Source organism: Microchirus variegatus, assembly GCF_963457635.1.
Source record: "Microchirus variegatus genome assembly, chromosome: 7".
Classification (NCBI taxonomy): Eukaryota; Metazoa; Chordata; class Actinopteri; order Pleuronectiformes; family Soleidae; genus Microchirus; species Microchirus variegatus.
The window spans coordinates 2,735,803-2,748,532 of NC_139808.1; positions in this window are offsets into that span (position 1 = coordinate 2,735,803).

Genomic DNA, 12,730 nt, shown 5'->3' on the forward strand with positions numbered 1-12,730 from the left:
TAAGTAGACCTCCATAACTCACATATTATGTGCAATAGGACCACTCTATGGGAGCTTTACTAAGAATTTTACATCCACATCAGACTTAAAAAGAAGAAAACAAGTGTTTGTTACTTTACAATACGAAACTAAGATGTGATGCCAGTGTGCATCACCTTCCACTTTGAGTAAATTACCAACCCTTCCTCTTCCTGGTTGATCATGTTAGTGATAGTCGTATATCGTCGGCGTATAAGGAAATACAGTATGTTGAGGAGGATTTACCACAGTTTTTAATATACTATGACCTTTTTTAACTAACAACATCTGATAAACGATGCAGGCTCTCTGCTCTGCCGAGATACACGTTATTTCCTGCAATACAGACGTTTGAAATTTCAAGATTTCCATTGTCCAGATAAGTGCAGTTATGCAGTGAGCTCTGTCTGACGAGAAAAATAGGAACGATAGAAAATGCACCAGCTTTTGTTTTTTCCGCGTCTGTCAAATTCTATGATCTTTGTGGCATTTGTGCATCGTTAACGATGAATATCGCGAGTGCTTCTTCCACCACATTATTCTTATGTGCTTTACGCCGACAGTGAGGCGGTTACTCAGCGGGGCGCCCGCGTCTACATAAACATGTTATTCCGTTACTCACTTGAATCTCTGGAGGCTACACCTACACAAAGTGCTGCGCTGCCAACTGTTTTTGAGTTTGCTCATTTTCAGCCACACTCAGGCCCATTTCACACGTTGCTCATAATAAACACCCGACTCGAATCCAGCCTCGGTCTGTGCGGAAATCTTTGGGAAAACGCAACAGTGACAACAAGTTCGCGTGGAGTTGGGGGAGAAGCGACAGTTTCAAGCGTCAGACGGTGCGACAAAAAATGTGACACCTGGAATCAACAGTTTGTACTGGTTACAAGGACAAAACAGTCAGAGACAACGCTTTAGCTGTCAGTTGTCTTGGAAACAGGTGCAGGAGTGGACGACTTGGATCATAGCAGAGGGAAAATCAGAAGCTACTCTTCAGCAACAGTTAATGTTAGTGGAGGCACAGCAACATCCTATGTCCTATATATATATATATATATATATATCACATCTTGAGTAGATATGATTTAATGATTTCTGTGATTTCTAAGTCATTGTCTGGTCCACAATTGTCCAAATTTGACACATCTTGTTGCTGTGGTGAAATCAGCATACAAGTATCTTGGAATTGGAGATTTCACTAACAGCTCATTAAACGTATGAACCTCTTTGACATCAAATATTGAATGTAAAAATACACAAAATATTTTTTTTTCACTTATAAGACCCATAAATGACAAAACTACATATATATATATATATCTATATTAATCGCAGTGATCTTGGTGTGTGGAGTCCATCACTGTGTATCTCAGCAGAAACACTTATTCACTACTGCCCCCTGCTGCGCACATGTGGATCTCAGCATGTGAACACTTCTCAATGAGGTGGAGCGAGCGTCCCATAGTATGATATTATGTTACAAAATGTTATATGTCAGATATAAGTCATATAGGAAATCATTTAAATGCACAAAAGTAGCCGATTTGGGAAAAACAAAAACAAAAAAACATGTACTTTTTTTCATTTTAATTGCAGGTAAAATAAAGGCAATGTTATTTTTGCTTATTCATTGACTTTCAGATCTAATTCTAAACTGTGCACATTTTAAACCTCAGTAAATATATATTAGTTAGTGAAATTAGGAGAATATTTGGAGATGACCTGGAGTTTATGGACCTGTAGAATAAAATCATACTAAAATAAACTACTATTCTAGTCCCATGTTTTAAGCAAGGGGGTCACATAATGATGACTGCAAGTATTTCCAAATTCAAATTAATAATATTGATATTACACATTATTATATGAGCTTGAATTTGTGGTTTAGAATAAATTCATTATAAATTAATTCATAATGCTCACTTTGGTGGCACCTGCCTATTCCCCAAGCATCACCATGAGGTTTACGTAGTCTGTGCTTTGGAGTTAAATGTCACAACTCTTAGATTACCTGAAATTCGGCTAATATATGGGGTTTGTTCATCAAATTTGGGTTATCCATTAACTTCACCAGTTCATTATCAACCTACAGAAACTATGTCCATCGGTGTGGCCTGTACTTTTACTACTTTACTGTTACAATTGGCACAGGTGTGTTAACATCGTTTCTCGCTAAACACCCACGGAAATCATTCACATGGAGGAAACATCGTGTCACATAGAAAAACTTAAAGGGACACTGTGTAGTATTTAAGGGTTTATATAACCCAAAATCCACTTTTTTATACATATTATGTGCTCCTGCATTGTCTAGTCGCTGCATAATAGTTTTTGTTTCATTTTCGTAGTGTTTCAAAAAGTCATGTTAAATAACATGGTCGCGGGCCGCGGTTGCATAGCCACTGTTAGCAGAGAGACGCCATGTTTCTACCGGAGCCTGTAAGGACAAACGCGAGAGAACAAATCAAGCGTCTCTTTACTTGTAGCAGAAGTCCCGCCTCCACTCTCTCCGCTTCGTCTGCTACGGCCGCGGTAGCTCCGCCCTCTCCCTCGCCTCACGAACCTCATCTGCTGACACGGAGAAAGACGACGAGGACGACATTTGACAGGCTGCGGATACCGTAGTGCTCAGGGAAGGGAGGGGGTGAGCAGAGCAGCAGGTTTTTGTTGTAAATTTCAGCCTCTCCTCTAGATGGCACTATAAACTACTTACTTCACCTTTAACAAAACAAAAAGGAGGGGAAGATAATTGAACAGAAAACACCTGCTGTAACTCTGGAAACAGAAGAAGAAACCACATAGAAAAAGAACAAAACAAGGCAATCAGAGATGGCAACAGGCCTCTGGCGGCCTCTGCTGGTCATATTGGGAAGTGCAAGTGCGGAAGCACAGAGCCACCAAAAACAATATTTGACGTAGAATCGATGAATCGACATAGACACTGACTATTAGGACACAGGTGAACCACGTTAGGGCGGGGCCAACTATCAACTGGGAAGACAGGACAGGAAGTAAAACTTGACATAATAAAAACAACAAAATAAATCAGGGAACAGGGAACACAAACTCAGACGCAAAGAACTCAAAAGCCAAGGTTAAAGACAACAGAAAGAATGAGAAAAAAAGTCCAACTGTCCAAAGAAAAAAGCACCTGGATAAATCCGGGGGTCATCACGCATCGCTGCCATATCATTTGTTTTCCAAACGCAGCATAGTTCACGTCGCGCCGATCTCCATTCGTCTATCCACGCCGACGTCAAGGACAAACCCCCGACGTCTGCAGTTTACGGCTTCGTTACTCATGACCCGCAGTGACAGTTACACATGTCAGCGCTTGTGCAAACAACATCTGCCTCTCGTTCTCCAGTACACCAGATCTGTCTTTTTATCCCCACGTCGCCCCCCCCCCCCCCCCTCGCTCATTTATATCGTGCAGATGAGACATTTTTTAATGTGTTTTCGCGACGATTATCATTTCATCGCGACGCCATCACGTGTGTCATGTTTTCCTCAACGTCTTACATCATCACCTCCTCTCATGAATCCAGCTCCTGTTGCTCAGCCAGAGCTGATTATCTGAGACGCAGATATATATATATATACGACGGGACGGATCAGACCCTCGGTACTCTCGCGACGCGCCGTAGCGCTGGTGTTGCTAAACTACGTAGTCGAGATAGCCGGTGGGCACGACTTGGACGGGAACCTTTCAAATCCAATCGCATCGGGGCTGGTCCACAACCCCCCCCCCTCCCCCCCCACTCTCTACATCCCACTGTGGTTCGCCGCCATCAGAGCAGATAACACGCTCGAGTAAAGGTTACGACTCACTGTGACATTTGTGCTGAGACCCAGTCGTCTCTGATTCCCGTGGACTAATCTTGACTTCGTACAATGCGTGCGTGTGCGTGCGTCGATTGCCCGCTGTTGTTGTTTATCATAAAAGGTAATGCAGTAATATAGCGAAACAGTGGGTACATTAGAACGGGACGTAAAGTGAGATAAGGAAATGGGAAGCGGGCGTCGTATTAAATCACATTCGAGTAGTTTCAGTTTCGCCAAGAGACCACAGCATTTTTCAGAGGCAGGGAAATAACCTTTTTCTTTTTTAAAGTGTTTTTGCAGACAAATATCAGTCATTTCAACAAATTATAAGCCCGAAAAGAGATAATGATAAACTTAAGCTTTTAGAAATGTTTTGGTGAAATTGTAATTTGACTATCTTGATTTCCATGGCCAAATACAAGACACATCAACTGACAAAGGTAGGAAGCTCATATGCAGGTCAATAAACTTGTACAACTCCAAATTAAAAAGAGTTACTCACCAAACACTGCTCATTAACCCGTGGGAAATCACACTCCTTATATGGACATCCTGGGGGTCTGTCTTTATAGGTCACATATTCAGGCTTTAAAAATGCATTTTATTTCTTTCTTCTTCTTTCTTTTGTGTTGTTGTGTGTCAAATTTATGACTCGTTTTACTTTTTAGTAGTGATATAAAGTCGCAAAAATTGTGCAGAATTCACAAAATATACAGGTTTTTCTTTTCTTTTTGTTCATAAAAACGAGCCAAGTGAACTTTGAACTGTGACGTATTTCCCACAATCGATCCGATTTTAAACATTTTGAGTACTTTTTGCTCAGGTGTGTTTATATAGTTGATGAAAATGACATATGTTTGTTCCTCAGATTGTCTAGGCTGTGCTGAAAAAAGGATATAAGACACTCTATATTGCACATGTATGTTTAAACATAGTAATGTCTTTCTAATGGTTAATGGTCGTCAATATGTACAACTATTTTGCACATGTTTATTTTTTCCAGAGTCCAGATGAACATTTGTGGAGCTCTGGCTCCTGATTGGATAAAGTGTTTCTGGATACTTTGAAAAGTTTCTTCTATTTACCGTCAGACGCCTGACACATAGAGGCTTATGTTACTGACCAACACTGCTCATCAACCCGTGGGAATACAAAGAACTACTTATATGGACTTCATGGGGGTCTGTCTTTATAGGTCACATATTCAGGCTTTAAAAAAATCATTTTATTTTTTCCTCTTTTGTGTTGTTGAGTCAAATGACTCATTTTTTACGTCGCATTTTTAGTCGTGATATAAAGTCGCAATAATTGTGCAGAATTCACAAAATATACAGGTTTTTCTTTTATTTTTGTTCATAAAAACGAGCCAAGTGAACATTGAACTGTGACGTATTTCTCAAACTTCACAAATTCAATCCGATTTAAAGCATGTGTGTGTGTTTATATAGTAGGTGATTTTATTTTTTTTCCATCAGATTTTCCAGGTTGTGCTGAAAAATAGGATACAAGACACTCTATATTGCACATTCTTATACCCTGTATGTTTAAACAGTAACGTTATTTCAAGGGTTAATCGCCAGAAATATGTAGAACTATTTCCCGCATGCTAATTATTTTACTGATAGTAGGGTTAGTGTAAAGTTTAGGCAAAAATTTAAGATAAAACATTATTATTATTCAATTTTCATAAGTGTACAACCAGGAGCGAGGTCAGCTCTACAGAAGCTGCTATTTTAGATCACTGTGTTTCTACAGTAGCGCACAATGAACATCTTTTGAGTTCCGATGCTAAACTCAGGGCCACGATTTTACACACTGTACCATTCAAATACTGACAATACAATCTACAAGTGACAAGACGCGCTAATATGAGGACTGGGATCTTAAGTACATACGAGAATAAAACCTGACTCCCTTCTGAAAAACACACTATTAAAAAAAAAAAAAGAACCATTACCGATATATTCTGCATTAGATTGAATCTGGTATTCCATCAGCCACTTCCCCGCTGAGGTGACCAGTTTGACACTCCTTTGTGCCGCAGCAGCCTCAAAATCTCATAACAAAAGCATTTTTCTCTGGGAGATCCACTTCATTACCCAGCCTAATATGGAGCAAAGTGTTTATTCAAATGAACCAAGATCAAATCCTATAAAAAAAAATGAATGAGAAAACGCTGAAATGGATTATGTGCTTACAGGAAGAAGGGAGGGGGGGGGAGAAAAAAAAAATCACATTTGAATTAATTACAAACTGAAAGGACATCGAGGTTGAGAAAATAAATGCTAATTCTCCATCCATTCCCTTACTTATATTCTCATTAGCTTGCATTTATTTATTCCCATCATCCGTCACTGCCCAGCGCCGTCGGCGTGCGTTCCATGAAAACAGTCGAATAAGTGCATTTTATCAGCGTCAACATGACAACGACAAACACTGTGAGCAAGCCATTGGCTCTTATTAGTCGGAGAAGCAGCATTGTCGGCTTTGGATTGGCTGCTAGCAAAGGGAAGCTCTCTCTCGCTCTCTATAAGTCATTGATTAGCCGGTGCAATTTTCCACCCGAATGACTAGCGAGGCTGCACGTGTCCACCTTTGTGCAGATAGAAATGTGCATTTCCCTTTTAAATAGCTTTTTACATCGTCTTCTGTGAGCTGTGATGGGGTCTGGGTTGAACACAGTGGAGTCCGTTGCTCGTGACGACGTGTCAGGTCAGCTCTCATCAAGGAGGCGGATGAGAAAACACATGCATGCACTTTACGCTCCACACACACACACACACACACACACACACACACACACACACACACACGGACACAAAGGACGCATTATCCAACCATAATTTACATCCAAACACACCGATCACCTTTAGCTCGTCGTGCATAAAGCTATTCAGTGCAGGACAGCAGGACGTGGCCTGATAGCGATTCCGTCAATACGTCGCCTTTTGACGGTGGGAAATCTCAGCTCCGCCTCCTATACAGAATTGGCCGCTTTGACCTCTTTTATTGCTGTGAAGTGTTTCTGGATACTCTGCTTCTGGATACTTTGCAGATGATGTGGTCTTGATGGCTCCTACGAACCAGGAACTCCAGAATGCGCTGGGGCGGTTTGCAGCCGAGTGCGAAGCGGCATGGGACGAGAATCAGCACCTCTAAGTCCGAGGCCATGGTTCTCGACCGGAAAAAAGGTGGCTTGCTCCCTCCGAGTCAGTGGAGAGATCCTGCCTCAGGTGGAGGAGTTTAAGTATCTTGGGGTCTTGTTCACGAGGGAGGGAAGGATGGAGCGTGAGATTGACAGGCGGATCGGTGCAGCGGCCGAAGAATTGCGGTCGTTGTATCGGTCCGTTGTGGTGAAGAAGGAGCTGAGCCGAAAGGCAAAGCTCTCGATTTACCAGTCAATCTACGTTCCTACCCTCACCTATGGTCATGAACTTTGGGTTATGACCGAAAGAACAAGATCCCGGATACAAGCGGCTGAAATGTGAGGAGCTCTGTCACCCGGGAGGAGCTCGGAGTAGAGCCGCTGCTCCTCCGCATCGAGAGGAGCCAGCTGGGGTGGCTCGGGCATCTGTATCGGACGCCCCCTGGACGCCTCCCTCGGGAGGTGTTCCGGGCATGTCCCACCGGGAGGAGACCCAGAGGAAGACCCAGGACACGCCGGAGTGACTACGTCGCCCCGGCTGGCCTGGGAACGCCTTGGGGTCCCCCCGGAAGAGCTGGAGGAAGTGTCCTGCGAGAGGGAGGTCTGGGCGTCCCTTCTCAGACTGCTGCCCCCGCGACCAGGCCCCGGATAAGCGGTAGAAAATGGATGGATGGATGGATGGATGTTTCTGGATACTTCAAAAAGTTTCTTTCATTTACCGTCAGACGCCTGACACATAGAGGCTTATGTTACTGACCAAACACTGCTCATTAACCCGTGGGAATAATGCACAACTCCTTATATGGACATCCTGGGGGGTCTGTCTTTATAGGTCACATATTCAGGCTTTAAAAATGCATTTATATTTCTTCTTCTTTTGTGTTGTTGAGTCAAATTTATGACTCATTTTACTTTGCATTTTTAGTAGTGATATAAAGTCGCAATAATTGTGCAGAATTCACAAAATATACAGGTTTTTCTTTTCTTTTTGCTCATAAATCTCAGCTCCGCCTCTTATACAGAATTGGTCACTTTGACCTCTTTTATTGCTGTGACCTCACGCCTTTTCATGTCACGTGTACTTTTTTTTCACACTCAGATGGTTGCGTTTAGTTTGATTATTCATGACATTCAAACAGGAAATCACGCTCTGATCTGCCAAACGCATGTAACGGATCACAAAGAGCTGATTTTGCGATTGCGATGATGAATATCTGAATGTTTGAAACGTTGAGATGACCAACGATGGAACCTCTGGAGTCAGCGGTGAGTTAAGTTGAAAGATTTTAGCGTAGACAGCTCAGATCCGAGGAAAACTGAGACAATGCCTGACGTCTGAACAGTGAAGCATCATCGCAGATTGCCAGGTCTGATACATATAGTTAGTAAGACTTGGGATAGTGAATCCGGTCCAGATGCCTGGTATCTAGTGAGGGAACCTTGAAAAGCACCTAGGTTGTGTTTTATTCTGTTATGGCTGTTAAAGGTCACAAATGATTTAACTTTCTCACTCACTCAGGGAGCTTAAGTAATGCCAATTCACCTGTCCTCATCGTCCAACTGTCCTCATCATTCACCTGTCCTCATCATTCACTTGTCCTCATCGTTCACCTGTCCTCATTATTCGCCTGTCCTCATCATTCACTTGTCCTCATCATACATCTGTCATCATTGTTCACCTGACGTCATCGTTCATTCACCTGTCCTCATCGTTCACCTGTCCTCATTATTCGCCTGTCCTCATCATTCACTTGTCCTCATCATACATCTGTCATCATTGTTCACCTGACGTCATCGTTCATTCACCTGTCCTCATCGTTCAACTGTCCTCATCAGTGACCTGCCCTCATCGTTCACCTGCCCTCATCGTTCACCTGTCCTCATGATTCACCTGTCCTCATTGTTCACCTGTCCTTATCGTTCACCTGTCCTTATCGTTCGCCTGTCCTAATGGTTCACCTGTCCTCATGGTTCACCTGTCATCATGATTCAACTGTTCCCATGATTCAACTGTCCTCATGATTCAACTGTCCTCATGATTCAACTGTCCTCATCATTCACCTGTCCTCATCGTTCAACTGTCCTCATCATTCATTGCCGTCCTCATCATTCACCCGTCCGAATGGTTCACCCGTCCTAATGGTTCACCTGTCCTCACGATTCAACTGTTCCCATGATTCACGTGTCCTCGTCGTTCACCTGTCCTCGTCGTTCAACTGCACTCATCGTTCACTTGTCCATATGATTCACCTGTCCTCGTCGTTCACATGTCCTCATCATTCACCAAAGTTTGTGTGATTTTCATTTCATTTCATAAAACTTTCACAAAACCTTTTTTTCCAAACATGCTTTTGTAACAGTTCAGGGGTCAAAGTCAAACAACGTCATACTATCGATGTAACTGTTACCATATCACACATTTATTTTTAAGGGGAGTTTCCTGCATCAAACAGTGCACAATCAATATGTAAGCTACCACCTGCTGGTGCCAAAGTAGATAGACCATAGATCATGAAACGTGCATGAGATCTTTAAAACAAAAACAAAAAAAAACACAAACCCGATCAGATCTGAAGGACACACACGCAGAGCGTGACAAAGCGTTATTAAACCAGGAGCGAGCAAGACGATCTGTAGACCGAGCAGCAGGGAAAGGGGAGACGTGACCATGGAGGAGCGACAGAGCGAGACGCCAAAGATAAAGAAACGCAGAGACGAGAGAGAGAGAGAGGACAGAGAAACAGAGGTCCTGACACACACCTGACCACAGGAAAGGAAGAGAGAAGCAAATACAATGAGATTAACAGATCAAACTGTTTATCTAAGTCATGACATTGAAAGGCAATTTTCACACGTGTTATCTTTGTTTAAATACACGGTAACACTTTAGATTAGGGAACACATATTCACCGTTAACTAGGTGAAGCACGTATTAACACTTTATGTAGGAAAAATCTTAATTCATGTCGTAATCGAGGTAGAATAAGGTTATGTAGAATTAGGTGTTAATACGTGCTTAATGATTATTAATAAAGGGCTAGCATGCTACTTGTGCTAGTAAGCACCTTAGGCTAGTATGCTACATGTGCTAGTAAGCACCTTATGCTACTTATGCTAGTAAGCACCTAGTTAATGGTGAATATGTGTTCCCTAATCTAAAATGTTTCCAAATACACTTAACGTGACACTGGATATGACATGACACTTACTTATGCTAGTAAGCACCTTATGCTAGTATGCTACTCATGCTAGTATGCTACTTATGCTAGTAAGCACCTTATGCTAGTATGCTACTCATGCTAGTAAGCACCTCATGCTAGTAAGCACCTTAGGCTAGTATGCTACATGTGCTAGTAAGCACCTTATGCTAGTATGCTACTTATGCTAGTAAGCACCTTAGGCTAGTATGCTACATGTGCTAGTAAGCACCTTATGCTACTTATGCTAGTAAGCACCTAGTTAATGGTGAATATGTGTTCCCTAATCTAAAAAGTTTCCAAATACACTTAACGTGACACTGGATATGACATGACACTTACTTATGCTAGTAAGCACCTTATGCTAGTATGCTACTCATGCTAGTATGCTACTTATGCTAGTAAGCACCTTATGCTAGTATGCTACTCATGCTAGTAAGCACCTTAGGCTAGTATGCTACATGTGCTAGTAAGCACCTTATGCTAGTATGGTACTTATGCTAGTAAACACCGTATGCTAGTAAGCACCTTATGCTAGTATGCTACTCATGCTAGTAAGCACCTTAGGCTAGTATGCTACATGTGCTAGTAAGCACCTTATGCTAGTATGGTACTTATGCTAGTAAACACCGTATGCTAGTTTGCTACTTATGCTAGTAAGCCCCTAGTTAATGGTGAATATGTGTTCCCTAATCTAAAATGTTACCAAATACACTTCAAGTGTATAAACTTTAATACTGAATTTTGGGATTTATTTATCAAAAAGTAAATGTTTAGAAAAACTTTAATATTGCATTTGGAAAATATATGGATTTTCTTTTTTCTATAAGTAAACTTTAAAAATCCCCAGCTTATTAAAAACAACACCGCATTAACATTATCCCTCCGCTCTATTTGGACAGAGGGGGTGGATTTTAGGCAAACAACAATTTTAATAAACAGTGTTGTTGTCAATCAGCATAACAGCCCTGTCATGTTTTTTTTCCATTTATTATCAAGCAACTACAGGTTAATTACTATTTTTTTTACGACTGGCATTTTATTCCCCAGGTCTGTGAAAACCAATGGGGGGGGGGGGTCACATTTCAGGAACGCGGTACAATCAACTTTAAAACTTCAAAGAGGAAATTAAAAAAAAAACACAAGCTGCACATGTCGTTCCACGGCTAACGGACGGAAAGAAAAAAAAATCTTCCTCTTCCTTATTTTCTAACAATCCACCCAGTGAAGATAAAGCCCCAGAAGTCGGAAACAGCAAGGACTTGTGGAAGTCAGTTCTTTCCACCCACGAAGCCTCGGGGGACAGAAGGTGGATATTACAATAAACAACACCAGGCCATCAGATAAGAGGCATTGTGTACCAAAGTCAAATGTCAGCGTGTGCTCTCTGTGATTGGTGCGTTACGGTGGCTTTAAAACTGTGCAGCTGCTGCAGAGCTGAATTATAAAGTTATCCCAGACTGACAGACACATTCAAATATGGTTTTTCCTGTGCACGGGGAATTTAAACCCAAGGCTTAGACTTTGATGCTGCCTGACGTTTTCCTCCAATGAAGTTATCTGTCCCATAGCTCCACCTGCTGGTCATAAACCCCACCAACAACCGTATTCGTTCATTATCCTCCACATCAGGGTGGTGTGGGAGGAAAATAACACTCATTCCTTATATACTTTTTGAATTCTTCACCTTTAACCTAATACGTGCATAGTTTAACGTTCACACCAGACTGGGTAATGCCCACACGCAACGCATTTACTAATCTTTCTGTTCCTGAGACCCAAGGCCGTATTTCTTCATATCTCTTTGCAAAGAAACAAACAGCGCTGCGCTTCAACAATCTGATTTGAAACTCGAGCGTTTAGATCCCGACATCAGACATCTTAAGACAAATGTTTCCACAACACAATCCCAGCTGACAGAGGTCACGGGGTCGCCCCCGGTCCTTCACAGGGGGCCACGCTCACACTCGGAGGAAACCGGAGAACCCAGGGAGAACGTGCAAACATGCAGAAAGGCCCTTATTCTGACTGGGAAGAACCCAGGTCTTCTTATTTAAGGCATGAATGCGAACAGCTGCACCGACCGTGTGGCCCCCAACGACAGTATATGCACCACAAAATGTTCCATCAGGAGTCCTGTGTTCAAACTTTTACAGAAACACTACAGAGTCACTAATTACAGCTGTGTGCATTTAATCATTTCATGCTGATCTAATGTGAAGAAATGCACAAACGTACAGGCTGATAATATGTTCCTTTTACTAACAAATGATCTCAGAGAGACTTTTTTATTATTTTTATATAGTTTTGTAAACGAGTGCTCAAATATACCTTATTTTTCCACAAATATACCTTATTAATACACATTTTATGTATTAATTTGCACATATTGTCAACTTACTCATGAGGTGTTCAAACAGTGGCTGTGGAGGCAACAGAAAACAAAAGGTGAAAAGTGCTGCAGTTAAATCAATAATGATAATAATAATAATTACCCTGTTGTTAATATAAATATTAGTTTATTGGTATTAGTTTTGAGAAA